At 44.7% G+C, this 26,396-nt stretch overlaps 1 protein-coding gene and 1 long non-coding RNA gene across 5 annotated transcripts in view; one reads left to right on the plus strand and one right to left on the minus strand.

Annotated features, from left to right (window-relative positions):
• GPAM (glycerol-3-phosphate acyltransferase, mitochondrial) overlaps positions 1–26,396 on the plus strand; it is a 62,304-nt gene that overhangs the window by 447 nt on the left and 35,461 nt on the right. The window contains exons 1-2 of one of the 4 annotated variants that reach the window (XM_077877635.1): positions 25,194–25,332; positions 25,622–25,700. The exons of 1 other annotated variant lie outside the window; for it this stretch is intronic. The gene's annotated coding sequence lies outside the window, so the exon portion shown is untranslated. Of the gene's footprint in view, positions 1–25,193; positions 25,333–25,461; positions 25,590–25,621; positions 25,701–25,900; positions 26,045–26,396 lie in introns of those variants that run through there. 2 more of the 4 variants (XM_077877634.1, XM_077877636.1) reach the window with 2 other exon arrangements.
• Positions 9,381–26,048, minus strand: LOC144301104 (uncharacterized). The gene is made up of 3 exons (XR_013367831.1): positions 25,833–26,048; positions 12,678–12,772; positions 9,381–9,652 (listed from the first exon to the last, which is right to left on the minus strand). It is a non-coding gene; the product is annotated as an uncharacterized LOC144301104 (long non-coding RNA).

Below are 26,396 nucleotides of genomic sequence, written 5' to 3' on the forward strand. Positions count from 1 at the left end.
GAGGTCTGTCCCCTCCATTGGCATGTCTGTCATCGTCTCCCACTGAACCCCAAAGTTCTGATAGGATTTGGGGCACCATATGAGGAATTCAGTTGCCTTAGCTTGAAACTTATCCTATCTGATCTGCAAATAGGACACGGCCTTTGAAGGTCCTGCTGGGTGACCCCAATCCTTGTGCTGTTGACCACAGAGAAAAGAGTGGGGCCGAGCACTGCATTTATGAGAATTTGTCTCCACTTTGTCAGAGATCTCTGTGTGAAGTACACTGTTCTCATCCCCACCAAGCTCCCAGCTCAGCAGTGTTTTCTGCACTTGGGCTGGTTGGATGGAGGACAAGTCAGAGAACTTCCTCGCTACAGATGCAAACTGAGCTCCATGTGGTGGCGGCAGGGATTGAACCACTTGGAATGAGGACAGAACTGTCCTCTCTAATTGTGAGGTTTGGCTGGACATAGTCAAGAGGGGAGGATATGATGCAAAATAAGAAAAACATCATTTTATTTTAGCATTAAGTGGAAAAAGAGGCTTTTAGAGTAAGTTGGTATTATTTTTTTTTTTTTGTAAGTTGGTATTAAAACTGGGTTTTCCCTCTGCGTTTTTCTAATTTTTTTAAAAAAAGATTTTATTTTATTTCAGAAAGAGCAGAATGTGAGAGAGCATGAGCAGGAGAGGGGGATGGTGCAGAGGGAGAGGGAGAAGCAGAATCCCTGCTGAGCAGGGAGCCTGATGCCAAACTCGATCCCAGGACCCTGAGATCATGACCTGAGCTGAAGGGAGACGGGTCACCGACTAAACCACCCAGGCGCCCCTTCCTGTGCATTTTAGATTACTGTGTTTCCTCTCTCTAGTCACAGCAGTTGTTTTAACTTCCAAATGTTTCCATCCAGGCTGTTCTAATTTTGAACTCTTTGTACCCGGGTTGTGCTTTGTTGGTCTCGGTGGGATGTAATCGTCACCTTGTCCTGCAAAGCTTCTCCACAGGGTGGTGGGAGGACCCTTCTTCTTGTTGGTGACTCTGTGGCCCCCGGGGAATTATCTCTGCTGGGGACACATTGGATTTCCTGAGACTCTTCAGAGCAATGGTCTGAGTTTCTGATCACAGTAAATCCTGCTTCCCCCTCATAATTTTAAGGGAAATAACAAGAGGGAAGAAAAGCCCAGGGCAGCAGATTGTACCCCCGGGGCCAGATCCTTTCCTGCTCTCTTGGGAGAACTTCTTCCATTTACCATAGTCTGGGTCCTGCTCACCTCTCCGTCCTTCTCCCTCACCGTTCTCCATCCCTGTCCCACCACACAGACGCTCGTTCTTCACACCCACCCCTGCTCCCTGCTCTGGCCAAGTCAACATATTAGTTGCATCTTTGAGTAAAGCCTCTTGCTCTGGAGCGGGGTTAGGGCCCCTTGCACCTCATTGGATCCTAATTGTATTGCCTTAAGATGTCTTGTGTCCTTATCCATTGGCTCCCCTACACTTGGAGCTCTGTGGAGCAATGGGTCTTGCTTCCAGCTGGGCCCCCAAGGCCTAGTGGCATGTGACACCCAGTAAACTCTTACTGGTAATAGCAGGTAACACCGATGGAGTGTTTTCTCCCTGTCTGGCCCTGTTCCAACTGCTTTACACTTATTAACTCAATCCTCACAACAAGTCTGTGAGGTGAGTGTCAGCCCATTTAACGGACAAGGGGGCTATATCAAGAAACAAGTTCAGCTAGGAAATGGTGGACTTCAGAGCCCATGTTTCCCCTCCTGTGCTGCCCGCCAATCTGGTGCTGAGTGAGTCCATGAAAACCCAATGAGTGATATCAGGGTAATGAGCAGAACACTAGGCAACTCTCCCATCTGCTCTGTTGACCTGTTTGCCCAGCTGAGCGGATTGCACCTGAACCACAGCGCAGGTTGTGAGCAAGGCTTTGAGGACATGGTAGCTAAGTGGGCACAGCCCCTGACCTGAGTGGGTTCTAATTTTAAGTTTTGTCCTCTCTGTCAGGATCTGCTTTCCCTCTCAGCCTCTTGCCTACCTTTGTAGCCAGGTTTAACCACTTATGAGCTCCAAATCCACAATTTGGTCCAGCCTTGAAGGAAGAACTTAAGGAAACGATCATTCGCTGGATGCTCAGATTTGATTAGGGGCTGTACTAAGGGCTCTCTCTGCCCGATCTCATTCATCCTGCTTCTGGGGGGGAGGGGGAGCGGTTAGCATCATCCTGTATCTTAGAGGAACCAACTAAGGCTAAGAGAATTAACTAGCCCAAGCTGGTAAGTGTGAAAGTCAAGACTCAATTTCTGATGTATCTAGCCTCAAAGCCAGAACCCTCCCCACATACCAGGGGGTTTCACAAACACTTAGCTTTGGGCTCACTGCCGTCTGGTGATGAGTCCCCCCTGAAATTCCTGTTGGGCAGATATTCCTGTTCCACTGTCTGCCTTCCCAGTTGCTGAGTGGGGATCTCCTCACTGCTGTGTGTGGTCCTCCCCATCATCTTCCCTGCCTAGACCACAATCTAGCATGGGGCTTGACAAGGCCAGGGACTGGTTTGGGGGCATCTGGTTCTAGAGCCTCATAGCCAAAAAAGCCTAAGCCAAGGCCCCCTGGCCTAAGGGAATCTACAAAGTCTGAAAACCTGTGTTAGAAGAGTCGTAAGCCATTGAAGGGCCGGGGGGGCAGGATCATTCAGATCCACTGCCGAATTTTGCTTTTTTCCCCACTTGTTATTTACATTGTTTAAGCTCTAGTTTCCATCATCTGGAAATGGGTATAATACATCTCTCGTGGGGTTACTTTGCAAATAGAGCTTCTGTTCTCACTGAATGTGCATGTGTGCCTGCCATGTGTGAGACCCTGGGATACAGTGGAGAATCAGGCAGAGGAAACTCCCTTCCTTTTAGAAGTTACAGTCAAATTGGAGGCAATAGGGACTTTTTAAAAAGTCACACAAATAACTAGGCCATTCTTGTTAGTGGTGAGAAAAAAGAACAAAAGACCTAATTTGGATGGAGGTGGAGAGCTAGACAGGAAAGACTTCTCTGATGAATCAATTGTATAGAAGCACCTAACATGTCCCCTGAACCAGAATGCAGTAGGTACTCAGTATGTGTAACCCTGGCCAACCACCTGCAGCTCTCTGGGACTCAGAGGCTGTGAGTATAAAGTGTAGCATATGGACTGGATGATTCCCCTTTTTTTTTTTTAAAGATTTTATTTATTTATTCATGAGAGACAGAGAGAGAGAGAGACAGAGACAGAGACAGAGACACAGGGAGAGGGAGAAGCAGGCTCCATGCAGGGAGCCCGATGTGGGATCCCGGGTCTCCAAGATCACGCCCTGGGCCAAAGGCAAGCGCTCAACCGCTCAGCCACCCAGGGATCCCCTGGACTGGATGATTCCTAAGGCTGAGTTTCCAATCTCTGGTATTTAAAATTCCCTTGATCCACAGCAAGATAGAGTCAGAGTAAAGGAGAATCCCCTACTTCCTGTCCAGTGCTCTTCTACCCAGTTGTCTCCATGGATGGAGAAAGTCTGAAATCCAAAATCAAGGAAGCCGGGAGGAAGACTTGGGTGATTCTGTCTCCTGGAAGCCTCTTTCTCTAGCACCTCCTTCCACTCCCCAGCTGGAGGCCAGCATCCTCACTCCCCATCCTCGATCCTCCTAGACGGAAATCTCTAAGCCCCTTCCTAGGGACAGAAACAAGTTCTCCATGTCCTTGTCCTCCAGATTCCTACATGTCCAGCTTGAATGATTCACTGGCCTGAGGCAATCCTCTCTGGTGAAATTCCAAGCACAGAGCTGCAAGTTGAGGATTTGGGGATGTGCGCATCATCTTCCTTGACTGCCCATGAGTGCTCCCAAGACTACCCCCTCCCCCACCCACTCAGCCCCCCCCCCCCCCCCTGCCCCGGGAGCACCATGTTCCTTTTGCACTGCACACAGTGTCTTTTGTGAGCTCTCTGGCCAGGGATTTAGTGACAGCCCTTGTGAAGAGCTGGTTAGCATTTTTTCCAGACAAAGCCAGAAGCTCTGAGAGGTGATGGAAAGGCTAAGCTTGCCAAGCGAGATGAAAGGAAATTATTAGTTTCAGGCTCCTGAAAGAATGGTCTTCAATCCTCTCCCACCTTCCCCATGGGGGATCCTGTCCCCTCGACCTCCAGGGGCATATCAACTCTCTACCTCCTCTTCCTTACCTGGGGCCTCACTCTTGCCTTCAGCTGCCCGTTAGCCAATCCCTACCTACTGCTTGCTGGCCAGGATGCATAGTAAAGACCTCCCAGGGACATCAGAGTTTTAGCCAGTGATGCCTAAGGGAGCAATGATGGCAGAGAGACAGGCTATAGGATTGAAACTTCACACAACTGTCTTCACATGAAATCAGGGTTTGAAAACCTTTATTTGGTAGGGGAGTCAAAGAGGACTGGATGGATATTGAGAAAGGCACAAAAATGCTGTGCAATAATACATCATGCCAAGAGCATTTCCAAAGAGACTTTGAATAGCAAGTTGAACCCTGAGGCAAATGCTCCCCAAAAGGTCATAAAAGGAAAGTGGCAGGATATTTGCAATGGAAAGCATACCCTCACCATTCAGTTCCCAGAACTTGAAGTCTTGCTAATCTTACAAGGTGAAGCTGGGTTCTCCAGTCATGAACAGAATTTCAGCTGTGTAATGGGGCTCTAAGTTAGCAGGCCGAGCCAGTGCTAATGAAGATGCTCCATCATTCCTGAGCTCTCAAGCAACAGGGGGCCAGGAGCCCTCTCCCCACCCCATCCTCTCCTAGCCTCATGCACTTGCTTAGTGAGCTTTACATTTGGCCTCCAACCTGCCCTACGGGTTTGGCAGGAAGTCTAGCTGAGGTTGGCTCTGTGCATTGAGAGCCTTGACCTCTTGCCAGAAATCAAGTTGGCTAAAAAAATCTACCCAAAACGAGTTTTAAGAGAAAGCAACATCCATTTCCCCATGAGCTGGACTTTCTCTGCAGGGAGGAGTGGTTGCTGTGGAACTTACCTTGGGGCTGCTCGCTAACAATGTGGATGATGTTTGCTTTGTGTGGATTCCAAATTAAGAGTGCCTATGAGGAGCAAGGGCCTGGGAAAATGCAAAATCTTGGGACTGAAAGCTCTTCTTCAACTCGGCAATGGGAAAACCAAGGGCATCAAGCAGCAGGCAGGAGGCTGGCGGCTCCACACCCCAGCCCTGCTTCTGCCCAGGCAGCTCAGGGACACGGGAGAGTTGCTGAGCCTTCACTCAGCGGTCCCCTGGCAACTCCCTGGGGCAGTAGCAGTCTTAACCCCCATCGCACTCCCCTTGGGGCTCATTTTAATTATCTTGTGGGATGATGCTCAGGGTGAGCCTGTTGGGTAGGATGGAGGTGAGGCTCCCTATCCACTGCACTAGCCAGAAACAGCATGCATGATTCAGATCATAGAAAATGTGCCCTCTAATCGCCAATCGTGAGGTCGTATACAGGTTCATGAAGCAGGACTGTGTGTTCCTGGTGCTTCACCATTGGTCTTTCGAATGCCCTGTCCCTACACTGCCACCTCTGCCCCCCAACTAATTAGTTCTGTGACTCAGGCAACAAGGCACAGCCACTGCTCTTAAGGAACTCAAGCAGAGTGGAAAAGGTGGGTAATTAGACAAGCAGTTTAGGGGAGCATTACCACATGTAGAGAGCCACCATAAAGCAGAGTGGCTTATTCTCAGGGCAACTTTTATCCTTCCACCTCTACTCCTCCCTCCTCTCCGTCCTTGCCCTGGAATGCCCCCTCTGTTCAAGCTGGGTCTCAAATGTAATTTTTCTCCCAGCAACTCCAGTGGCTACTACCAGTACCCACATTCCAGACTGCAGATGAGTGCTGGTCTATGATGTTTTTCTAATCCATGGGCATTTAAGAGCTAAGGAGAAAGTAGCCAACCTTTAGTACTATGTATTTAGCTGGAGGAACTTCCCTTCCTTCTGAGAGTCTATCCCTCCTGTTTGTTGGGATGTCAAAGCATTCTTTCTTTTATGAGATGATGGCATTTGTAGATTATCAATTTGTGTTGTGTTTAATTTTAATGTTATGACCAAGAAGAATAAAAAAGTCCACATCCATTGTTTAGTGATAGCTAAACACCCATGATACTCAAGGTCTGGGAAGCACTGCCTAACAAACTGCTTGTCACCAAGGTTAAAACCTACATCCAAACCCAAGTGGGAACCCCTGGGGTATCTTTCTTAATGTCTGTTTCTCAGTCTGTAGCAGACTGGTGGAGCTGATGTATTCAAATTCTACCCACCTCCCAAAGACACTTAGCTGGCCGTGGAGGCCAAATCCTTAAATAGACACTGCTGTTTTCTTGGCATCTCAAGCTGCTGTATGTTTAATACCTTGAGTATCCAATTTCTGGGCCAAACTCATGAAAATCTAAAGGGGAATTATCTGTCTCAGAAAGTAGTTGCAATGGAAATAAAAGCGATTCGTACTCAGCGTTATCAGGATGTTTAATTTTTCATTGAAATTGCAAGATAAAAGTTGATCTTCAGAGTTGTGTTAACCCAGATCTCCATCTCCCACTGAGATGCAGCTTAGAAACTGCTGGAAAAGATGCCCGTACCTTGGCCGGGAATAGCCTTTTAGGGGGTTTCCATCCATCTGCTGAGGTTAGGAAATCTTGGGGTCAAAGGATCTCATCTAGTTAAATTAAATCCCATACTGCATTTGGTTATCCCACCTTTTAGATATGGTAGAGGGCATCAGAAGTCCCCAAGAAGCTTGACGGATAGAAGAAAATGCCCATCAGTCAAGCCAAATCTCAATACTATATGTGGTAAAGTCCAAGTTCTTGGGCTCTAGTTGAATGTTTCTGTGTTGAAGGTTATTTAAGGGGCACCTGGGTGGCACAGCCAGTTGGACAATGACTCTTGGTTTTGGCTCAGCTCATAATCTCAGGGTTGTGAGATTGAGCCCCATGTTGGGCTCTGCACTGAACACCGAGTCTCCTTGAGATTCTCTCTCCCTCTTCCTCTACCCCTTCTGCTTGTGCTCTCTCTCTCTCTAAAATAAATAAATAAATCTTTTAAAATGGGTTATTTAAAATAAATGATTCATGCTAGGTTTAGATAATTTAGCTGTAAGGAAGATTTTCCTTTACCATTCCGCAATGTTGGTTTTGGTCTGTGATGGCCAATACAAAAGGAGACTCTCATGCTTGGACTGAGTGCTTCTTGAGGTCAAGGATGTACCTTGTGCATGATATTGGTGAACACACTTTTCTTCCTATCTCTCTTCTAGGACCTAACCCATCTCTTGGCATGTAAGATGCCAAAAAATTGTTGCTGGTGATAACAATAATGCAAATAACTAGTATCTTTTGGAGAGAATCAGTTTCTGGCAATTTCTACCTTGACCTGATACCACCACTTAATCATTCATATTTTAACTTGCCTATTTAATTATTAGAAGAAAATTATTTTTTAAAGATTTTATTTATTCATGAGAGACCAGAGAAAGAGAGAGGCTGAGACACAGGCAGAGGGAGAAGCGGGGTCCATCCATGGAGCCCGACGTGGTACTCGATCCTGGGTCTCCAGGATCACACCCTGGGCTGAAGGTGGCACTAAACCACTGAGCCACCGGGGCTGCCCCTAGAAGAAAATTCTTTCCTTGACTTGATAATTATGTTTTGGTTTGCAACACTAAGAAAAAGAAAAAGTGGGGGTGTGCAACTGGTAGGCAACAAAGGCTTCTAGTGAGCACTCTGTGTTCCAAGCGTTGGTCCCTAGTTTTCTGGAATCTGCCCTGGCTGCTTATTCAGGCAGGGTATGATCCAGACTGGGGGGCAATAGGCTTGGTCCACTTGAACTTACATAATTGTATTTGGTTTGCCTGGGCTATTTGGCCAGCACATTCTTTTCCACTGAACTCATCCCTCTTGTAGCAGGCAGCCTCTGGCTGGTCAGCAGCTTGAGGTCTGGCAAGAACAATGTAGAAAGCTTAAGCATGTTTCTCATCACAGATTTGCCATCAATCAATTATATGGCCCTGGGCAAGTCATCTATCTGTCACGGTCATGGTTTCTTCATCTGTAAAACATGTTGGAATAGATCAGGATTTCCCACCTTGGCACTATTGACATTATGGGCCAGATAATTTTTTTGTTGTGGGGCTGGCTGTCCTGTGCATTGTAGGATGCTTAGCAGCAAACTGGCTTCTATCCACTGGGTGCCAGTAGTATTCTTCTTCTATTTTGTAACAACTGAAAGTATCTGAAGACATTTCCAAATGTCTCCCTGGGGGCAAAATCATCCCCAGTTGAGAACTATTAGATCAGATTATACTTATCTCAGTTTGAGAAACCACACTGAGTTGTTAATCCATCCTGTTTTATTGAACACCTACTATATACTAGGCACTATATTAAGTTTTGTAGCCTAAATATTTTTTACAGACACTCCATAAAGTAAGTGCTACTACTTCATGAAAATCTGAGTAAGAACTAGAATGGTGTCTATGCAGGCATGGAGATAGAATAAAAAAAAGAGAGAATCTCTCTTTGTATTCTTACTAACCTCATCTATAAAACATCAACCTTGTATACTGTTGTCAAGACCTAATGCTTACTGTATATAAAAGGCCTTAGATCATAATAGACATTCAATAATTAAGCTCATTTTCTTTTCTTCCCCACCCCTGAGAGAATCAGATCTGCCTGAATTGTTAACTTCATCAGCCTTGCTCTGCCATCTCTAAGAATCTACCCTTCTTATACCACATGCCCGCTCCCTGATTCCTGGTCAGGCCAATACTGATATGTCTTCTTAAAAATCTCCAACTGTCCCTTTGCCTTTCTCTTTCTCTGTCTGTCATGAATAAATAAATAAAATCTTTAAGAAAAAAAAAAGAACTCCAACTGTTTGTTTAAAGGAGAGCCCCCCATCCCAATCTCTTCTATTACCAGATTGTTTATTTGGTCCATTTTGAAGGAGTTGCCTTTCTCTAGCGAAGATAAAGATTCTCCAGATCTGGAGAATCACCAGAGATTTGCAGAGGCCATTGTTTCATGTTCGCTTCTGCATGGTGACAATAAGGAACTGAGGAAGGGGGAGCTCATGCTCTGTGACTTATCAGCGTTGCTTTTCCTCTCCTGTCAGATTCTGACCAGGGGCTAGGGCAACATGAAGAAAATGAAGTTCTTGGGGGAAAAAAATAGGTTCAGGCTCAAATCCCAGCTCTGTCACTTATTCTTTGTCTCACTTTGGGACATTTATGTTACTACTCTGAACCTCAGCTGTTGTATCTGAGAAGTCTGCAATCACTAGGGTCTCTCTGAGAATGAAATGCTAGAATACATGGATGAAATGAATGAATGAAATGTTAGAATATATAGTGCAATCCTAGTAAATATTAAGTGCTCAATAGAAATCCACTTTTATTAATACCTATCGACCTAAATAATAACTATAAACAATAATAAATATGACAGGTATTAGATAACAAAAAGATGGACTAGACTGGGTGAAAAGATATGTATGAGATTGACTTGTTCTGTTGGTAATGAGAAAACAGGCTCAGACAGGGGAAGGGAAGGGCACCCAGGTTAATGGCAGAGCTGGGGCAGATCTTGCATCTGTAGGTTCTCCTTCACATGATGAGTCTTCCATGCTAGGGCTGCTTTCCTGTGTTAAAGAAACAAAATATTCAATGACACTTGTAAACATGGTATGGCAGATGCTTTAGGACTCTCACCAGAGCACAGGGACCACCATGATGGGGTTTTTACAGTGAGGAACACAGATTGGACTCAACTCCACATACAGCCTGGGCAAGGAGCAGGGTAGCAGTGAGCAGATGGAAAAGTACTAAGAGGAAACAGCAAGGTTGGGGTGGGGGTGGGGGGACTCTGGCTAAACTGACCTAACAGGATTCTTCACTGAAGACAGGCTGGGGTGGTCAGACAACACCTGTGGGATGGTGGAGGCCGAGGAGCCTGATCAGATATGGGAGGTTGGGGACCTGGTGAAACTGATTTAGCAGCCTTCTCGCTAAAACTGGATTTTACAAAGAGGGGCACTGATGGGCTTAGGAGAAGATTCAGGAGAACTAACTAAAGTTTGAATTTTTGTCACTTGCCCAAACATTTAAAGCCCAAGTTTGGAAAATTGCATACAAATTGAGGAAAATGTGCCTATTGGTTTAAGCACCACGTGCTGTTTCCACAGGCACTCTTTCTTCAGGGTAGGAGAGAAATGAATATTTGTCTAATGGGTTTCTGATGACCTAGGATTTCCTGAGAGAAAAGCCGAGCAGGAGAGGAGGCCTAGCCCCCCAGGGCACCCCAGCCACACTAGCCTGTCCTGATGCACAGCCAAGCGCTATAAAAACGACTGCCTTTGTCCTTCTACCTCCCACCTTCTCAAAGCTCAGCCCTTACCGTCTAGCCCAGGCCCAAGGGACTGGTGAGTTGATCTTTTGCTTTAATGCTGATATTCAGTCTCAAGAGCTCCTATGAATGACCATAAGCACAAATAGTGTGCCCCTTCCCAATGGGCTGGCTCAGAGCTGTGATTCATATCGAATCTTTCATCTCTTGCCAATAACTCATAAGCTTGCTTGAGAAGGAAAGACCGAAGGTTTTAGGCTCACTATTGAAAGAGGAAGAATTTTAAGAGTGGCTTGCTACACTTGGTCCTTCAATGTTGACTCTTTGGAGCTTGCTTGCAATGGGAGGTTATGTGGTTCTGTTCAGATGCTGGCATCATGTATACTTCCCATGATGCGAAATCAGGTGTAATTACACTGTGAATGGAACCTTGGTAAAAATGGAATAGCTTAATTGAATTAAACTCTACTGTACTTGTAGATGATGGCCATAATTCAGTCAATAAGTTGAATCAGTAGAGTCCTGTTTCCTACCAGGACCCTGTCTTCTATTCCACCTTTTTTTTCTTTTAACTAAGTTAAAACTTAACTGAAAATGGCCGTCTTTCTTATCTGAAAGGGGCTCACCATGCACAGAGCACATATTTTAATTTTTTCTTTTATTCCCCTCTTTTGTTTAACCCCCTTCTGCCATAGCATATATCAAATAATGATTTAAAGAACAGGTCTGAGACTATGGCCCTTAGGCCAAATCCTGTCTACCACTTGTTTTGTAAATAAAGTTTTATGGGCACACAGAGCATCCATTTGTTTATGTATGGTCTATGCCTGTTCTCATACTGCTTCAGAGTTGCATAGTTGTGACAAGGACCATATAGCCCCCAAAGGTTTAAATGTTTACTAGCTGGCCCTTTATAGAAAAAGTGCGCTGACTCCCGATTTAGTGTATGTGTTGGAGTCAAACATGCCTAAATTCAAATCAGATCTTGGTTACTTGCTAGCTTGTAACAAGCTAGCTTTGACGTTGGAAAAGTGGCATGACCTCTCTGAAACCTAATCTGTACCATGGGGATAATAGAGAAATACCTACCTTGGAGGGTTGGTGTGAGAATTCAGTGAGATAGTATTGTAAAAACTACAACCCTGTGCCTGGCACAGAGCAAATGCTAATCCTATGCATTCATTCCTTTAGTTCACAAATGTATATCTAGTGGTTTCTCTGTGTTAAGCTGGCAGGACGGGAGAGAGGGGTGGCCATGACAGTGATTGACATAGAAGCTCCCTGCTCTCATTATGCTTACATTCTAACAGGGAAGATGGGCAATATAAAGAAAACAAATCAAAGATTGTTATCAGATAGTGACACGTGCTATAAATAAAATAAAATAGGATAGCACAGAAGAAAGTGATGAGGCAGGGAACAGGAAGTTGCTAAATAAGCTAAGACCTAAACATAAGACTGAGTCATGTGCATATCCAGAAAAGGAATGTTCCTAACAGCAGAGACAAATAAGAAATCCCTGAGCCAGGGATGAGCTTGGGATGGTTCAAGAAGAGGGGTGGCCTTGGGGACTAGAGCTGTGATGGAGAGGAGGATAGCAGATGTCCACAGTGGTAACAGCATGTCAACACTTTTGGGCCTTGGGAAGATTTTAGAGGCAGAGGTGCAATCTGAGACCATAATGGAGCAGAAATGAGGTCCTTGGCCTCATTCTCTGACCTTTGTTGTAAATATATTATTCTTCCTCTTTGGTCTCTGGCATTTGTCGCTGTTGGAAACTGGAGATGAGGAGGGGCCTAAGGAGCCCAGGTCAAAGTGGAAGCTTTTGGTTGTGGCAAGCCCATCCCACCACCTGGCTGATCCCAGCCACCTCACTTGGGCTTTTCTCCTCACAGTACCCCTGACTCACCCAAAAGATCTTTTGGCTGATGCCATTACCTCTTTGAAATCTTTCTTATCAGGAGCCTTTAATGCTTCTCCAGGCAGAGCACTTAAGGTGAAAACCAGTTAATGTAATCTTAAAACACTCTAATAAATTTCCAGCAACATAAGACAACCAGATAATCATTTTGTCCCTAGGGTCTCTCAGAATTCACAGCCCAGTTCTCATAATTAGCATTTCTTTTGTGTCTGAATCATTGAACAGGCGTGAAGAGCCCCAGTGATAATATTTTGCCTGTTGGAGGTTTTAAAGAAAGCCATAGATATAATCAGTTATTCAAACTGCCTCTAGAGTTGCTAATAATAACAGCCACACAGTTTCAAAGCCCTGCTGCATACTTAGCTTACTTAAATACAAAGTCTACCTTTAGTTTACCTACCTTTATCCATTTTGGAAGACTCCTCCTCTTCTTCATTCTTCTTCTTCATCTTCTTCATCATCATCAAAATCCTTTATTGGAAAGTACTTGCCTGGCTAATAGTAATTAATACTTCCTTTACAATGTGCAAATGTGTATTTCTGTCTCATCTTGCTTTAGATATTGTTAAAAGAACAAGATCCCAAATGCGGCTGTCTTCCAAGCCATGCTTTCAAACACTGCTTCTTAATCTGGGGTCCATGAATGACCTCTGGGGAGTGGGGGTGATGAACCCCCTGAAACCAAATGCACACTTTTACATGTACTTTCCCCCCCCCTCAGGAGAGAGTCTAGAGTTTCATCAGATTCTCAAAGTGTTCCCCTGACTCCAAGAAATTAGGAACTACTGCTTTCAAGATTTTAGTGACATAATCCATAGTGTAGTCATTGAAGGAAAACTCTATTTGTAATTGGAAAAGAGAGGTTGTTGGGGTTGGAGCTGGGGAAGCCTGGGATTCTGAACTACCGCACTGATTGATTATGAACCTGGATCAAATGAAGCCTCCTGGACTAGACATTTCCCAAGAAACTCTTATGATAATTGCAAACATTATATTTTGCTTGCTATACAACAGACACTGTCCATTAATGCCTTACATATTTTAACTCTTAATCTTCACAACTCCCATATGAAGCAGATACTATTACTAGTTTTGTTGTATAGATGAGGAAAATGAGACATAGAGAGATTAAAACCATAGATTTAGTTTGTATTTAATATTCCAAGATCCTTCATGGTTCTGGGTCATGTAGTTTGTCAAGCTGTAGTTGGTAGTTGAGAATAATTACCATTTCAGATGTGTCTGAATGGTAGTCATGTTGTAATCTTCAAGCACATGCCTAATTAATAATAGGATTCCTGTACGTGCCACTTCTGGTTTTGTGAATAAGAGCAGATTGCAGGTCATGTGCAGAGGAGAGGCAGCTACTACTCTTTTAATTAGGATTTGTCTAAGCATCACTGTGTTTATAAAATGGGGTTACTAACTATGTAGATAATTTTATTGTTATTATCACTACTAAAAAATTCAGGTCATGTACCTAAGGCATGCCATGACCCTATAGAGCTTTAAGTTGACTAAGCCTTATCTCTGGGAGGTTAAAATTTCATTCATTCCAGGATTTGATTAATTTATGGGGCTTTAGATATAATTCATCTGTTACCTAGATTATATTTTTCAACAATTAATGATCAGGTGACCTAGAATTTATGGACTATCTTCTAAAAACATTATTTATAATTAAGGTAGAGAAAACCAACATTGTGAATATTAAGGGTTTGTTTAAACCCTTCTGTGACCTATAGTGGTTCTTAGTAATTCTACAATTCATGGATGCATGCTAACTCTACATATGTGTGCCAGTGATTTATGGAGGTAAAGTAGGAACACTGGACCAGAACCAACAGCCTTTGGAAAAAGTAACTATAAAATAATTTGATAAAGGGGAAAGCTGTTTAGCCATATCCTAACAGAATTGGAGGTACAGAGGAATGGGTGAGGTGTAAGTCACCCTGAGTGAAGGGTCAAACTCATTGACCTGTGCAATCATCAGTATAACCAAATGGGGCTACCAGAGGGATTGTACCTTGTGACTCTGGATTATGGAAAGCCTATTAAACAATTTCTTACTTTCATGTTGGAGATCATCCTTGTAATCCATTTCAAATATTTTATGGAATAATATGATGACGACCATCAGGAAAGATTTGGTAAAAATCACGGCTAATCATTAATACTATGCTTGTTCCAGTTTTGCTTTATAGCAGGTTATTTAGAAAATTGAAAACTGTGTTGATAACAATCTTTGTAAACCTTTCATTTGGGGAAATCTGTAAGTTAAAAGCTAAAGACAGTTTAAGGAGTATGTTTAGAACATCCAAGAGAATACATTTTCTAAAAGAAAATCTTGGAGCTTCTATGTCTCCAAAAGTAATACGACTAGATGTCTTTAAAAGTATTCTAAAGCTTACTTTGATCTCATTAGAATTCAATGTAGTTCTGCTTCTCTTTGTCCTCTTCATGAAAACTTTTTTCCTTTTAGACAAAAACTGATTCTAAGGAGGAAATAAAAGTAAGTCTATCTCCAGCCACGTCTAGCTATCAAGTATTTTCAAATTCCTTCCTTCAAGTGTCCTGGGCACATGTGTGTTTGCCTCCCAGCCTCTGCTTTGCCTTGTTCTCAATTGCAGATACTCATCCATGGAAGACCATCACCCATTGTGTTACTGGGCACCACTGGAGAACTGGGACCCTATTCTCCTTGGTATTTATGTTGTTCCCTCTCCTCGGACCCAGGGAGTGGGAGTGGGAGTGGGGGGGTGGGGAGCATCAGTAATCTGCTTCCTACTTCTCTGCCAAGCTGGATACATGCTTCTCAAGACCCATGGAGTCCTGAGCCCCTAAAACTCTATGGTTCATGTATTGCTCCTTGAATGCTTCCACTCTTAAAGTTATACTTGTCTGTGACTATTAATAATTATAATAGCCACTTACACTCTCCTTTATTAAATAATTTATCCCATCTTAGACACTCAACAAACATCTGGAACATCTATTTTGTGCAAGACATTGTTAGGTACTAGGAAATAAAGAAGGAAATGAGAGAGGTCAAGAATTTAAGAGGGACAGGTAGATGTTAAATGACTAGTTTTATAGTGGAGTCTTTAATTATAATTATGATAGGTCCCATGGGGAAGAAGCACATGACAAGGGGTCTGACAGTCTGAGATCCATGAAGATTGTCACGAGGAGGTGGGAACTGAGCTGTGTTATGATGCATGAACTGTAGAGAAAAAAGGGGGTTGTGGTAGGGGCCACTGCCAGCAGAGGAAGCAGTATGTGCAAGAGAAGAGCAGAGCCATCTTTTGTAAGGAAATGAAAGCAAGCCAGTGTGGACAAAGCCAGACAGAAAGAGCAAGTGGGAGGAGATGAGGGTGGTAAGGCTGGCAAGTGTTAGCTGGGCCAGGGCTTAGAGGCCATGTTGAAGAATTTTTCTTAAAGTCTCTGTCCTAAAAGTCCAAAGCCTCTGTCCTTAAACTGCAAGAACAATAGAAAGGATTTTAATCACTCGTAGTGGGGATCAGGCGGAGAAATGCAGTGTTTGAAATGCTCGGTGTTGCACACTCTGGCTGATGTGTGGGATGTTTGGGAAAGTGGTGGGTGGGAAGCTGACGACCAAGCAGGAGTCTTGGTAGTAAGTTTTGTGCTTCCCAGGGAACATGGTGATGGCCTGCATTAGGATAGTGCAGGTAGAGAGGAGGCAAATGGATGATGGGTTTAAAGCTATTTAGAAGGTTAAATTGCTAGAAGTTGGTGTTGGATTGGATGCAGGAAGAGGTTAAGAATGACTCCTAGGTTCCTGGTGTGCTGAGAGAGTAGGGAATAAGAATAAAGGAGGGCCTTGAGCCAAAAAAAGTTGCCAAGAAAAAGCACCTAGGTAGGGAGAAAGAAATCCAGGAGAGCATGGGGTTGTGAAAGCCAAGGGAAGGCCTTGCTCCTTCCACTAGAATTTGAAGTTGCTCAGCAACCCCTCAGTATCTGATAATCTGACATCAGGTTGTGTAATAGTAGACGGGCTCTGGATAAGTCTGGGCACTCACAATCTAGTCCACATTCAGATCCCTCTTCCGGAAGACAAGATGCCTTGTTTCCAGGTAGCATCTCAACTCCAGAAACCACCTTTGACAATACCTTTCAGGAGCCAACAGTGATTTTCAGACAAGTGACCCTAAGCAATATGTAGGAACAAAACTATATGTCTTCAGAAATGCAAACTTTTATGATGTCCTATAGGATAGTCTGGCTTGTCAGAAGCTCCAAAATATTTTCATTCCAGATTGGGAATTTTGTTTTATTCATCCCAACCAGAAGTTTCACTGAGGTTGTTCTGAAGGTCATTAGGGTTGTTCATAAATATTTATCTTGTTTGTGGCACATAGTAGGATTATATTTCTTCAGCCACTTGCTTTATATAAGGCTTTAACTAATGCAATGGGAACACAAGCAATGTATGGATTAAGAGCCATTGCATGGTTTATACTCTGTTCTTGGCCTCAGCAAAAAAGGAAGTCTGTATCAACAAGGAGCCTCCATCAGTGACTTTTATGAGCAGAGCTTCTATAATAAGCTGTAGTTTACATGTAGCATAGGTAAAAAAAATAAACTTTGTAATCTTAAGGCTCTGAAACATTTGTTACTGAATCATAACCTAGCCCATCCTGACTGATACAGAGACACCCTTTCTAGAACAAAGTAACCCTAAGAGTTCATATGAGTTCCAGAGACTTGATGACAAATTCTTTGCCAGGATTTAAGCTCAGAGAATTTGGATCTCTCTTTTCTCTCCAAAAGTCTCTGCAAAAGGAGACTACTAACACTCATAATAGTAGCTACTATTTAGTAAATCTTAACCATGTGGCAGGTGCTATGCTAATTATCTTGCACACATTATTCCATATAATCTCAAAATAACCCAAAAAGGTAGTGGACATGACCAAATCCACTTTGAAAATGAGAGGCTCAGTGAAGTTAAATATCTTGCCCAGGGTCACACAGCTGGTAAATGGCAGAACCAAGATTGGAACCCAGGATGCCTGGCCCCAAAGTCCTTGCAGAGTTCTCAGACATTCTGCTAGAAGGAATCAGGGTTGGTTCACTGATGTCCTCACTCAGCTCAGTTCTTAAGCCAACCCCATCTGAGTATCTTATCTTTATAGAGTGGGATTTAACGTTACAATATGCTTTTCAGACCTGGGACCTGTCCTCTCTAACTACCAGGCTCTCATCTAAGCTGGCTGAAAATGTATGTTATGTGTTTGTTCTCTAGAATCAAATAGATCTGAATTCAAATTGAGGTTCTTCCAGGTACTGGATTCACCTAACCTTTCCACATGCCTCGGTTTCTCCATTTGAAAAATGAGGGTAATAATTATTCCTGGCTCATGGGGCTGTGAGGAAGATGGGAACCTTGTTTTTCTGTTTGCTCTCAGATCCATTCTTCATCCTTCTCTGCTCTACTTTATGTCTGGGAGAGGAGTGGTTCCTGCAAACTCATTCCTTAAGCTTCTTTACAGTTTGCTTCAACCAATAGGAGGGGCTTTCAGGTGGAGGGAGGGCAGAAAGTGTCCCTCCCTTTGCCAGATGGCACCTCCAGCAGTGGCAGCTCTGTGATTTTGGGTCCTCCTAAGCAGCCCCTCTCTCCTTGGTCCCAGATGTTGCTGGCTCCCAGTTCTGTTAATATCTTACTTCGTTGCTCTAGTCCTAGAGTCCTGATCTGTTGTTGCTAATCTCTGGGCTGCCTCACAGTCCCCTTTTGCTCTTTTAGCTCTCCCAAGACCTTTCTAAGAAGTTTAGGAAAATCACACTTCCGGTGGTCCAGCACAGGCTCTTTTCCAGATTGTGTCATGGCTGATACAGAGGATTGCTGGAGATAATGCCTATGGATTCCTTAGAGTAGTGCTTGGCACATAAAAAGTGCCCAACCAATGGTACCTTACAAAATGTGCTTTCCTCTTACCTAGATTCTTTGCAGCCAGTTTGCCCCAGGCAGGCCCCAGCCTGCATCACAGCTCCTGAGTCATGGCCTCTTCCTTCCACGTTGGCCAGGTCCATGAACCCAGAATTCTGTTTGGATTCATCCTTCTAAGGGGCCTGTGAATTCCTCCATGATATTTTAAACACATCTCACAATGTTATTTTTAGTTTTCAAAAGTTCTTACTATGGCTTAAAAAGCCCTGCTTTATCTGGCCCCTCTGGCCTTCCAACACCTCCCCCTGCCACTTTCTCACTTGTCCAACTCCTGCCCACACTGCTCACTTGTGTATGCCAGCTCTGTCTTCCCACAGGGCTTTGGCACACGTAGTCCCCCCTTCTTGGAAAGGTCTTCTCTGGGCTCTTATCAGATGAGGTCCTTTTTTTTTTTTTTTTTTTTTTTCAGAAAAACCAATGTTTATTTATTTATTTATCTATTTTTTATTTTTTATTTTTGAAAACCAATGTTTTATTTCTAAAGCTGCCTAGCGGGTGCCAATGGCAGGTCACCTGCCACACACGCACCAGGTTGTCGGTGTAGCCAGCAAACAGAGTCTGGCCATCAGCAGACCAGGCCAGAGAGGTACACTGGGGTGGCTCTGCCTTGCTGCTGGTACTGATAACTTCTTGCTTTAGTTCATCTACAATGATCTTGCCTTCCAAGTCCCAGATCTTGATGCTGGGGCCCGTGGCAGCACATAGCCAGTATCGGTTAGGACCACAGCCTTGGGGTTGCTGCCCCTTCGGCAGAGAGGCCCTCCCTGACCACCTTCTTTAATGCTGGTCACCTCTTTTGTCCTCTGTGACAGAGGCTGTTTGGTTCTTCATTGTCCTTTCCATAACTTGTTTCCCTCCCAACCTGCCAGAGGCCATTAGACTATTAACCTCACAAGGGCTTCTACGTGTGACCTCCCTAGATCTTCATCTTGTATCCTCAGTGACTAAAAAGACTGGCACAAAAGGGGCTCTCAGTACGTTATGAAAGAAAGAATTTTGAAATAATTTCCTGTTGCGGATCCGTAGAAGTCCAATAGTGATCATTTTGGGGATTCCCCTCTTCTCCCTTATCCTGGCACTTGGGTAGTGCTGACAGCCTGACAGCCAGTTTCCTTCACGATTGTTCCATGCCCATGCCCCAAGTGGTAGGTGAAGCTCCCTTCTCTCTACAACACATTTGGCTACTGGGATCTTCACTGAGGCTCTCAAGAATCTAGACTTCCAATCCTTTGGGTCCTCCCATAGTGACCCTCCTTCTGCAGACTGGCCACCTCCATGGCCTTGCATGAAGCAATCTTATATGGAATCCAGGACCAGCACCCTCAACATTTAGCCCCTTCTCAGTGCTTGGGCCATGCTGGTCCCTGTCCCCTTCTCAGACAATCTCTTCTCACACAGCCCAGCTTGATTCTACAAGACAAACAAAAGACCCATTCAGGTTTTGTCTTCTTGGTTACCAACCCAATCAATAGTTTTTCATTTTTTGACTTTCAGTAATAAAAAGGCAGTGAATTGCAATTACTCAGCCTCCCTTAAAAGCTTGGGGAATCTTGAGACCTAAACCAAAGAGCCTGGCTACACTCCTGGGAGAAAGGGAAAAAAATACCTTCCATTTCTTAGGAATGAACTAACAGCTATAAAATCAATCAATCAATCAAACCAAACCTCGATTTACGAGCTAATTTCTTAATTACCCTGCTCCACGAGTTATCTGATCCAGTGCCCCAGATCCCTTCTGGAACTGATGCACAGCTAATGGCTGAAAGACAGTCCAGAACCCCACCTAGTTCCTGCTGGCCTGCCTTCTTGGGGGTAGGAGGCAGGGGACTGAGTATTATCAGGTAGCTCATCCTGTAGGAGATGGCAAGGCAGTTCTCCCAGAAGCCTGCCTGCATCCTGTTTAGATTATTGGAATTTATTTATAGCTTCATTACTAATAAATCAGTTTCGAGTAGAATTGAAGTCCTTATTCTGCCACAAATGTCATAAAAATGAGTCAGAGGTGTTCCATTCTCTTCTGGCCTAACGTATTTTCTAAATGACATGCTCTAAGGCCACTTTCATTGCCATAAACCCCAGCAAGATACACTGGTAGGGATTACTTCATAGCTCCTTTTTTTTTCTTTTCTCCCTACATATTTGAGTCTTTCTAGTGGCTAGAATTGTGCTCAAGATTAAACATGAGTCAGGAATGCACTTGCGTGTGAGTAACAGACAACAAGATTTACGGGATTAAACCAATAGAGATTTAACAAAACTCCAGTGATGTGTGGCTGGTGGTGTTGGGTTTGTCACAGAACAAATGGGGAATATAGTGAAAAAGAAGTAGTGTCAGCTGCCTGTTCCCTTTTACTAAGAAAGAAAACCTTCTCTGGAAATCCTTGATTTGATTTTCTCTTAGGTCACATTGCCCAGAACTGAGTCACATGACCATCTTGTCTATAGTTTGTCTTGTTTTTGAAACATATATATATGTTATATTTTATTATATATATTTCATATATATATATGGTAAAGAATTCTAGATTGACAGTTTTTTCTTTCAGTATTTTAAAGATGCTGCTTTCCTGACTTCTTGTTTGCAAATTTCTGATGAGAAATCTGCTGTCATTTTATCTTCCTTCCTTTGCATAATGATGTATCTTTTTCTCTCTGCTTTTAAGATTTTCATTTTATCACTGGTTCTAAGCAATTTAATTATGATGTTCCTTGGTATAGTGCTCTTCATATTTCTATTAGGAGTTTGTTGAGCTTCTTGGATTTGTGAGTTTATAGTTTTTATCAAATTTGGGAAGTTTTCAGCGACTATTTCTTCAATTTTTTTTTTCCTGTCCTCCCTTGACTCCTCCTCATTCCCATATTTCTCCTGTCCTTCAGGGACTCCAGTTATCTGTATGTTAAGCTCATTGATACCCTATTTGTGTATATTTTAAGGCTTTTTATTCCCTGTATTTCATTTTGGATAGTTTCTACTGCAATGTTTTCAGGTTCTTTAACCTCTTTTTTTTTTTTTCCCCCAGTAATGTCTAATCTGCTCTTCATCCCAAAGACATGTAGTGGTGTGTGTGCTAAAAATCCCAGACAATGTTTTTATGATTCCTAGGTATTTGCTTTGGGGCTTTTCAAAGATTTTCCATATTTCTACTTCCTTGGCCATATAGAATGCGGTTATTATTATTTTTTAGTGTCCTATGCTACTAATTCTATAATTTCTGTGACTCCATTGATTTAGTTTTCTTTTTATTTATTTATTTAGTATGTTTTTATTGGAGTTTGATTTCCCAACATATAGCAAAATACCCAGTGCTCATCCTGTCAAGTGCCCCCCCCCAGGGCCCATCACTCAGTTATTTTTCTTTTTAAAAATTTGAGAGAGATGGAGAGAGAGAGAGAGAGAGAGAATGGAGGGGGGAGGGGCAGAGAGAGAGGGACAAGCAGACTCCCTGCTGAGCCAGGATCCCATTGTGGGGTTCCATCCCAGGACTCCTGGGATCACGACCTGACCCAAAGGCAGGGGCTTAATTGACTGAGCCACCCAGGGACCCCTCTAAGACTGTTTCAATTGATTGATTTTTCTCCTTATATGGACCATTTTTTCCTACTATTTTTTTTTTTTGTATGCCTGATCATTTTTGATTAGATGCCAGACATTGTGCATTTTACCTTGTTGGATACTGGATATTTCTGATTTCCTATAAGTACTGTTGTGCTCTGTTTTGGGACACTTTGTTCTTGGAAACAGTTCAATCCTTTTGGGGCAGGCTTTTAAGATTTGTTTGGTAGGACCAGAGTAGCATTTACTCTGTCACTGTTTTTACCTCACTACTGAGACAAGACCTATTGAGCCATGAATTTTTTTAAAAGATTTTATTTATTTATTCATGAGAGAGAGAGAGAGAGGCAGAGACACAGGCAGAGAGAGAAGGAGGCTCGATGCAGGAAGCCCGACGTGGGACTCGATCCCGGGTCTCCAGGATCACGCCCTGGGCTGAAGGCAGTGCTAAACCACCGAGCCACCTGGGCTGCCCATAAGCCATGAATTATGAGGTTTCTGATCTGGGTCCCAGGCTCAGGTCCTCTTCCTTGTCCTGTATGATCACTGGGTATCTCTCCACTCTGATTTGTGGGAACAGAAACAATTCCCTGTCCTGTGCAAGCTTTGGTGATTGTTCTCTCTATCTAGGTGGCTCTTACTCTGGGGTAGCTTACACTCACGTGCTAAACAGTTGGAAGACTGGAGCAAGATCTTCTGTGGGTCTCCAGAGCTCCCCATTTCACCGTATAGTTCTCTTCTCTCCAGCACTCTACTCCCGGCTCCCACTGTCTCAGCTTTCCCGATCTCCCAGTTCTATCTCCTCAACTAAAGGAGACTGTCTAGGTCTTCCTGGCTTCCCTTCTCTGTACTGCTACCTGGCAGCTCTCTTAGGCAGTAAGCAGAGGTAGTCAGAGTGCTCACTGCATGCATCTGCTCTCCCTTATTGACCACTGTTCTGCACTGCTGCTTAATTAATTAATTAATTAATTAATTAAGTTGTTTTAGTAGGAGAGTAAATTTAGTCAATGTTGCTCCATCCTGGCTGGCCAGACTGGATTATATAAATTATTATTGTTCTGTTGATAAAACATATTGTTATGACAACTGTTTTTAAAAACAATTCTCATTATGTAACCTGAAATACTTGTACTGCAATCCACATCTCCTACAAGTACAGGATATTCTTGTGCAATGGGTGTTACAGAAGAGTTGCCTACAAATAAACTCTGTGTAAATTAATCTGATTTTCCCCTCTGGATTCCATTTTCATTCCTGCAATGCTCTCTGTACTTAATTTCTCATCACTTTCTCTTTAGTAGTGACTTCAAACCCTGAGACTGTCCTCTGTTTTCTCCTCTCCTTGTTTCTTTCTCTTTTTGGTCAGGGACCAGTAGTCTTTTTTTTTTTTTAAGATTTTATTTATTTATTCATAGACACACACACACACACACACACACACACACACACAGAGGCAGAGACACAGGCAGAGGGAGAAGCAGGCTCCAAGCAGGGAGCCCGATGTGGGACTCGATCCTGGGTCTCCAGGATCGTGCCCTGGGCTGAAGGCAGCGCTAAACCGCTGAGCCACCTGGGCTGCCCAGGGACCAGTAATCTATACACAAAATGTCATGATGTTTTGGGACTAGAATTCATCGTATTCTCATCAATACAGTCCTTGAGTACTTAGGTGTGTGCTTGGAGTTAAGGGGTATGTTGGGTTGAATAAAGGCAGGGTCTTTGGCTTTAAGCAGCTCAATCTTTTTTTTTTTTTAATTCTCCTACAGTTTGGATTGGTTTAAAAGGATATCTCTCCATTTTGAGATGGATTTAGGAATAGAAGCAGAAAGTTCAAGAAAAGGAATTCTTGTTTTTCTTCTTGCTCCACAGCTTCAACAGTATTTATTGAGTGTTTGCAATAACAAAGTGTTGTTGTTATTACCTAAGAGACTGAGACAAATTACTGACATTGATAAATTCATAATCTTTTGGAAGAACGACACATATTGATAAAGACCGAAGGTGTGGCACCACAGTAAATCTGAGATTTCACAGAAGGGTGTGATTACTGAGGGCTGGAGAGATGAGGGAAGGCTTGGAGATCTAGTTCAGGGAAGAACTATAGAATTTAGGAAAAAGCGGTGTGACCATGAGAGTATGGAAGCCCATGGCTTGACTAGGGACTAGAGAGGTTGAAGTGGGAGCGCCTCCTGGAAAACAGTGGGGAAAATAGAGCTCTACCAGTGGAGGCCTTATGTGCCAGGCTCAGGCATTTGGACTGTGGAGAGCTCTGGATGGTGTTTGATGGGAGGACATGGAAGATGTGTTTCCAAGAGCCCGTTAGGGTTAATGTGCACAGAGGAGGTGAGGACTGGTGGCAGAGGTGTGAGAGCAGGGATTTATACCGTCTTAATTATGTCTGTATTCCCATGTGTTGGTTCAAACTTAATGCTTGTTGCTAAGGTGCGTGTAAAAGGTTGTCTTTTGCTTTCCAAATTGCTAATATTCTTCATAACCATCGGCCTCGCCAACGGCATGACAAATACCGTGAAAGCACTTCTTCGTGCCCCAGGAAGAACTAAAGGTTGGCCAATTTAGACTCCGGCTCTTTCAAAGCCTTATTTCTTTTTCATCTCATTTTATTCCATTGCTTGAGTCCATTCCACTGTGACTCAGCCACTGTCCCAGAAATTACACAACCGGGTCGTTCCCAAACCCCACCTCCCCCAAGCCTGACGACTTGGGTATACGCTTCGAAACCTCACGAAGAGTGAAGTAAGTCAATCGGAGAACGACAAACATGATATGGTCTCATTCATTTGGGGAATTAAGTAATAGTTAAAGGGAATAAAGGGGAAAGGAGAGAAAATGAGTGGGAAATATCAGAGAGGGAGACAGAACATGAGAGGCTCCTAACTCTGGGAAACGAACAAGGGGTGGTGGAAGGGAGGTGGGGTGACTGGGTGACGGGCACTGAGGGGGGCACCTGATGGGATGAGCACTGGGTGTTACGCTCTATGTTGGCAATTTGAACTCCAATAAAATATAACTTAAAAAAAAAAAGAGACCTCACGAAGGCTGACCGCACAGGCCTACGGGACCCCCAGAGGCCCGGCGAGGGCTGCCGGCAGGGCCGCGGCAGGTGCAGACCTCCAGCTGGGCAGAAGGGATACAATGTAGCCCTCGGCGCACGTGCACCAGCGCGCAGGCGCGGGCCACACGCTCACGTGACTCAGCGCCTAGGCGGAGTGAGCGTCGGGTTAGGCGCCCCCGCCGCAGCCTTGGCCCCGCCGGGCCCCTGCGCGCACGCTCGGCGCCGTCGGCACGCGGAGCCCGGGCGCCCCCCGCCCCCCCCCGCCCACCCGCCCGGGGCCGGCCGCGCTCACTCGCGGGCGCCCGTTGCGTCATCCCGCCGCGACGTTGCAGCAGCGCCGGCGGAGGCTTGAAGTGCCGGCAGCCGCGGGAGCCCGAGCCGGAGCGGGCGGAGCCGCCGGGCGTGCCCGCGAGGACCAGCGCGGCTGCGGGAGGCTGCTGGGGCCCGGGGCGCCGCGACAGGTGCGTCGTCGCCCTCCCCGCAGCTCCAGGGGCCCCTCTGACAAGTGGGCCCGGCTCGTGCCGCCCGGGGGTCGGGGGCCTGGGCTGCGGCGGGCGCCCCTGGGGCGGAGGGAGGCTCCCGGGGATGGAGCAGCCTGCGCGCCGGAGAAAGTCGTGGGGGCTCGGGCAGCCCCAGGACCCAGGACGGGGGGCGGGGGGCCGCGCGCCGTGTAAGGCGCATTGTGAGTACCGTCCAGCCCTCCCAGCAACTCCAGGAGGTAAGAGCTGTCATCTTGTGCCCATTTTCCAGATGGGGAAACCAAGGCATAGAAGTTACCCAACTTGTTCAAAGTCACACATGTGATCAGCAGTGGGGGATTCGAACTCGGGTATGTTGTGCTTCAGAGCTGACCCTCCTCTCTCTTTCTCTCTCTGTTCTTTTCAAAACCCAGAGCGGGTTCCTCCCCCGCCCCCCCCCCCCCCCCCCAGGGTCTGGCGCCCCCAGATTCTGTTTTACTGACCTTGGATAAACGCCGTAGGGAGGGAGGAGCGTAGCGTGACTTCCTATTGGCACAAGACTCCTTCTCCCCCCCAACTACTCTCCCATCCCTGGGGCCAGCAGCGACTTTTCTGGGGCGGCAGTGGGGCTCCCCCTGTTGTAGCCACGTCCTGCATCCTGCAAGTGAAACTAATAGCTGCTTTTTTTCAGAAGCGTGAAAGCTTTCTGGGCCAGGTGCGTAGCTTTACTGTTCTCTCATCTGGCCAATTACGCTAGGTTGATGCGTTACACTGTTAAGGACGTACCGGGTGGTTGGTTGTGGCGAGGATACTAGTTACCGCAGCAAACCCATCTGGGGAGTGACACTGTTACCCTGGACGTGACCTCTCAGAGTTTTAAGGGAATAATTTAAGGACTGGTGAGAAATAGCCGAGAGTTTAGGCAATTTGAGAATTCTGTTAGGGAGTTTTTGTATTTTAGGTTAATCTCTGTTTTCTTTGGCAGCTCACTGTTCATGAACATTTTCCCTTAGGGTACGAAAAGACTTATTGAAAAGGGGGAAAGCTTTTAAATCAGGTTATTTCAA

The sequence above is a fragment of the Canis aureus genome, chromosome 29 (genome assembly GCF_053574225.1).
Source record: "Canis aureus isolate CA01 chromosome 29, VMU_Caureus_v.1.0, whole genome shotgun sequence".
NCBI classification, from domain to species: domain Eukaryota; kingdom Metazoa; phylum Chordata; class Mammalia; order Carnivora; family Canidae; genus Canis; species Canis aureus.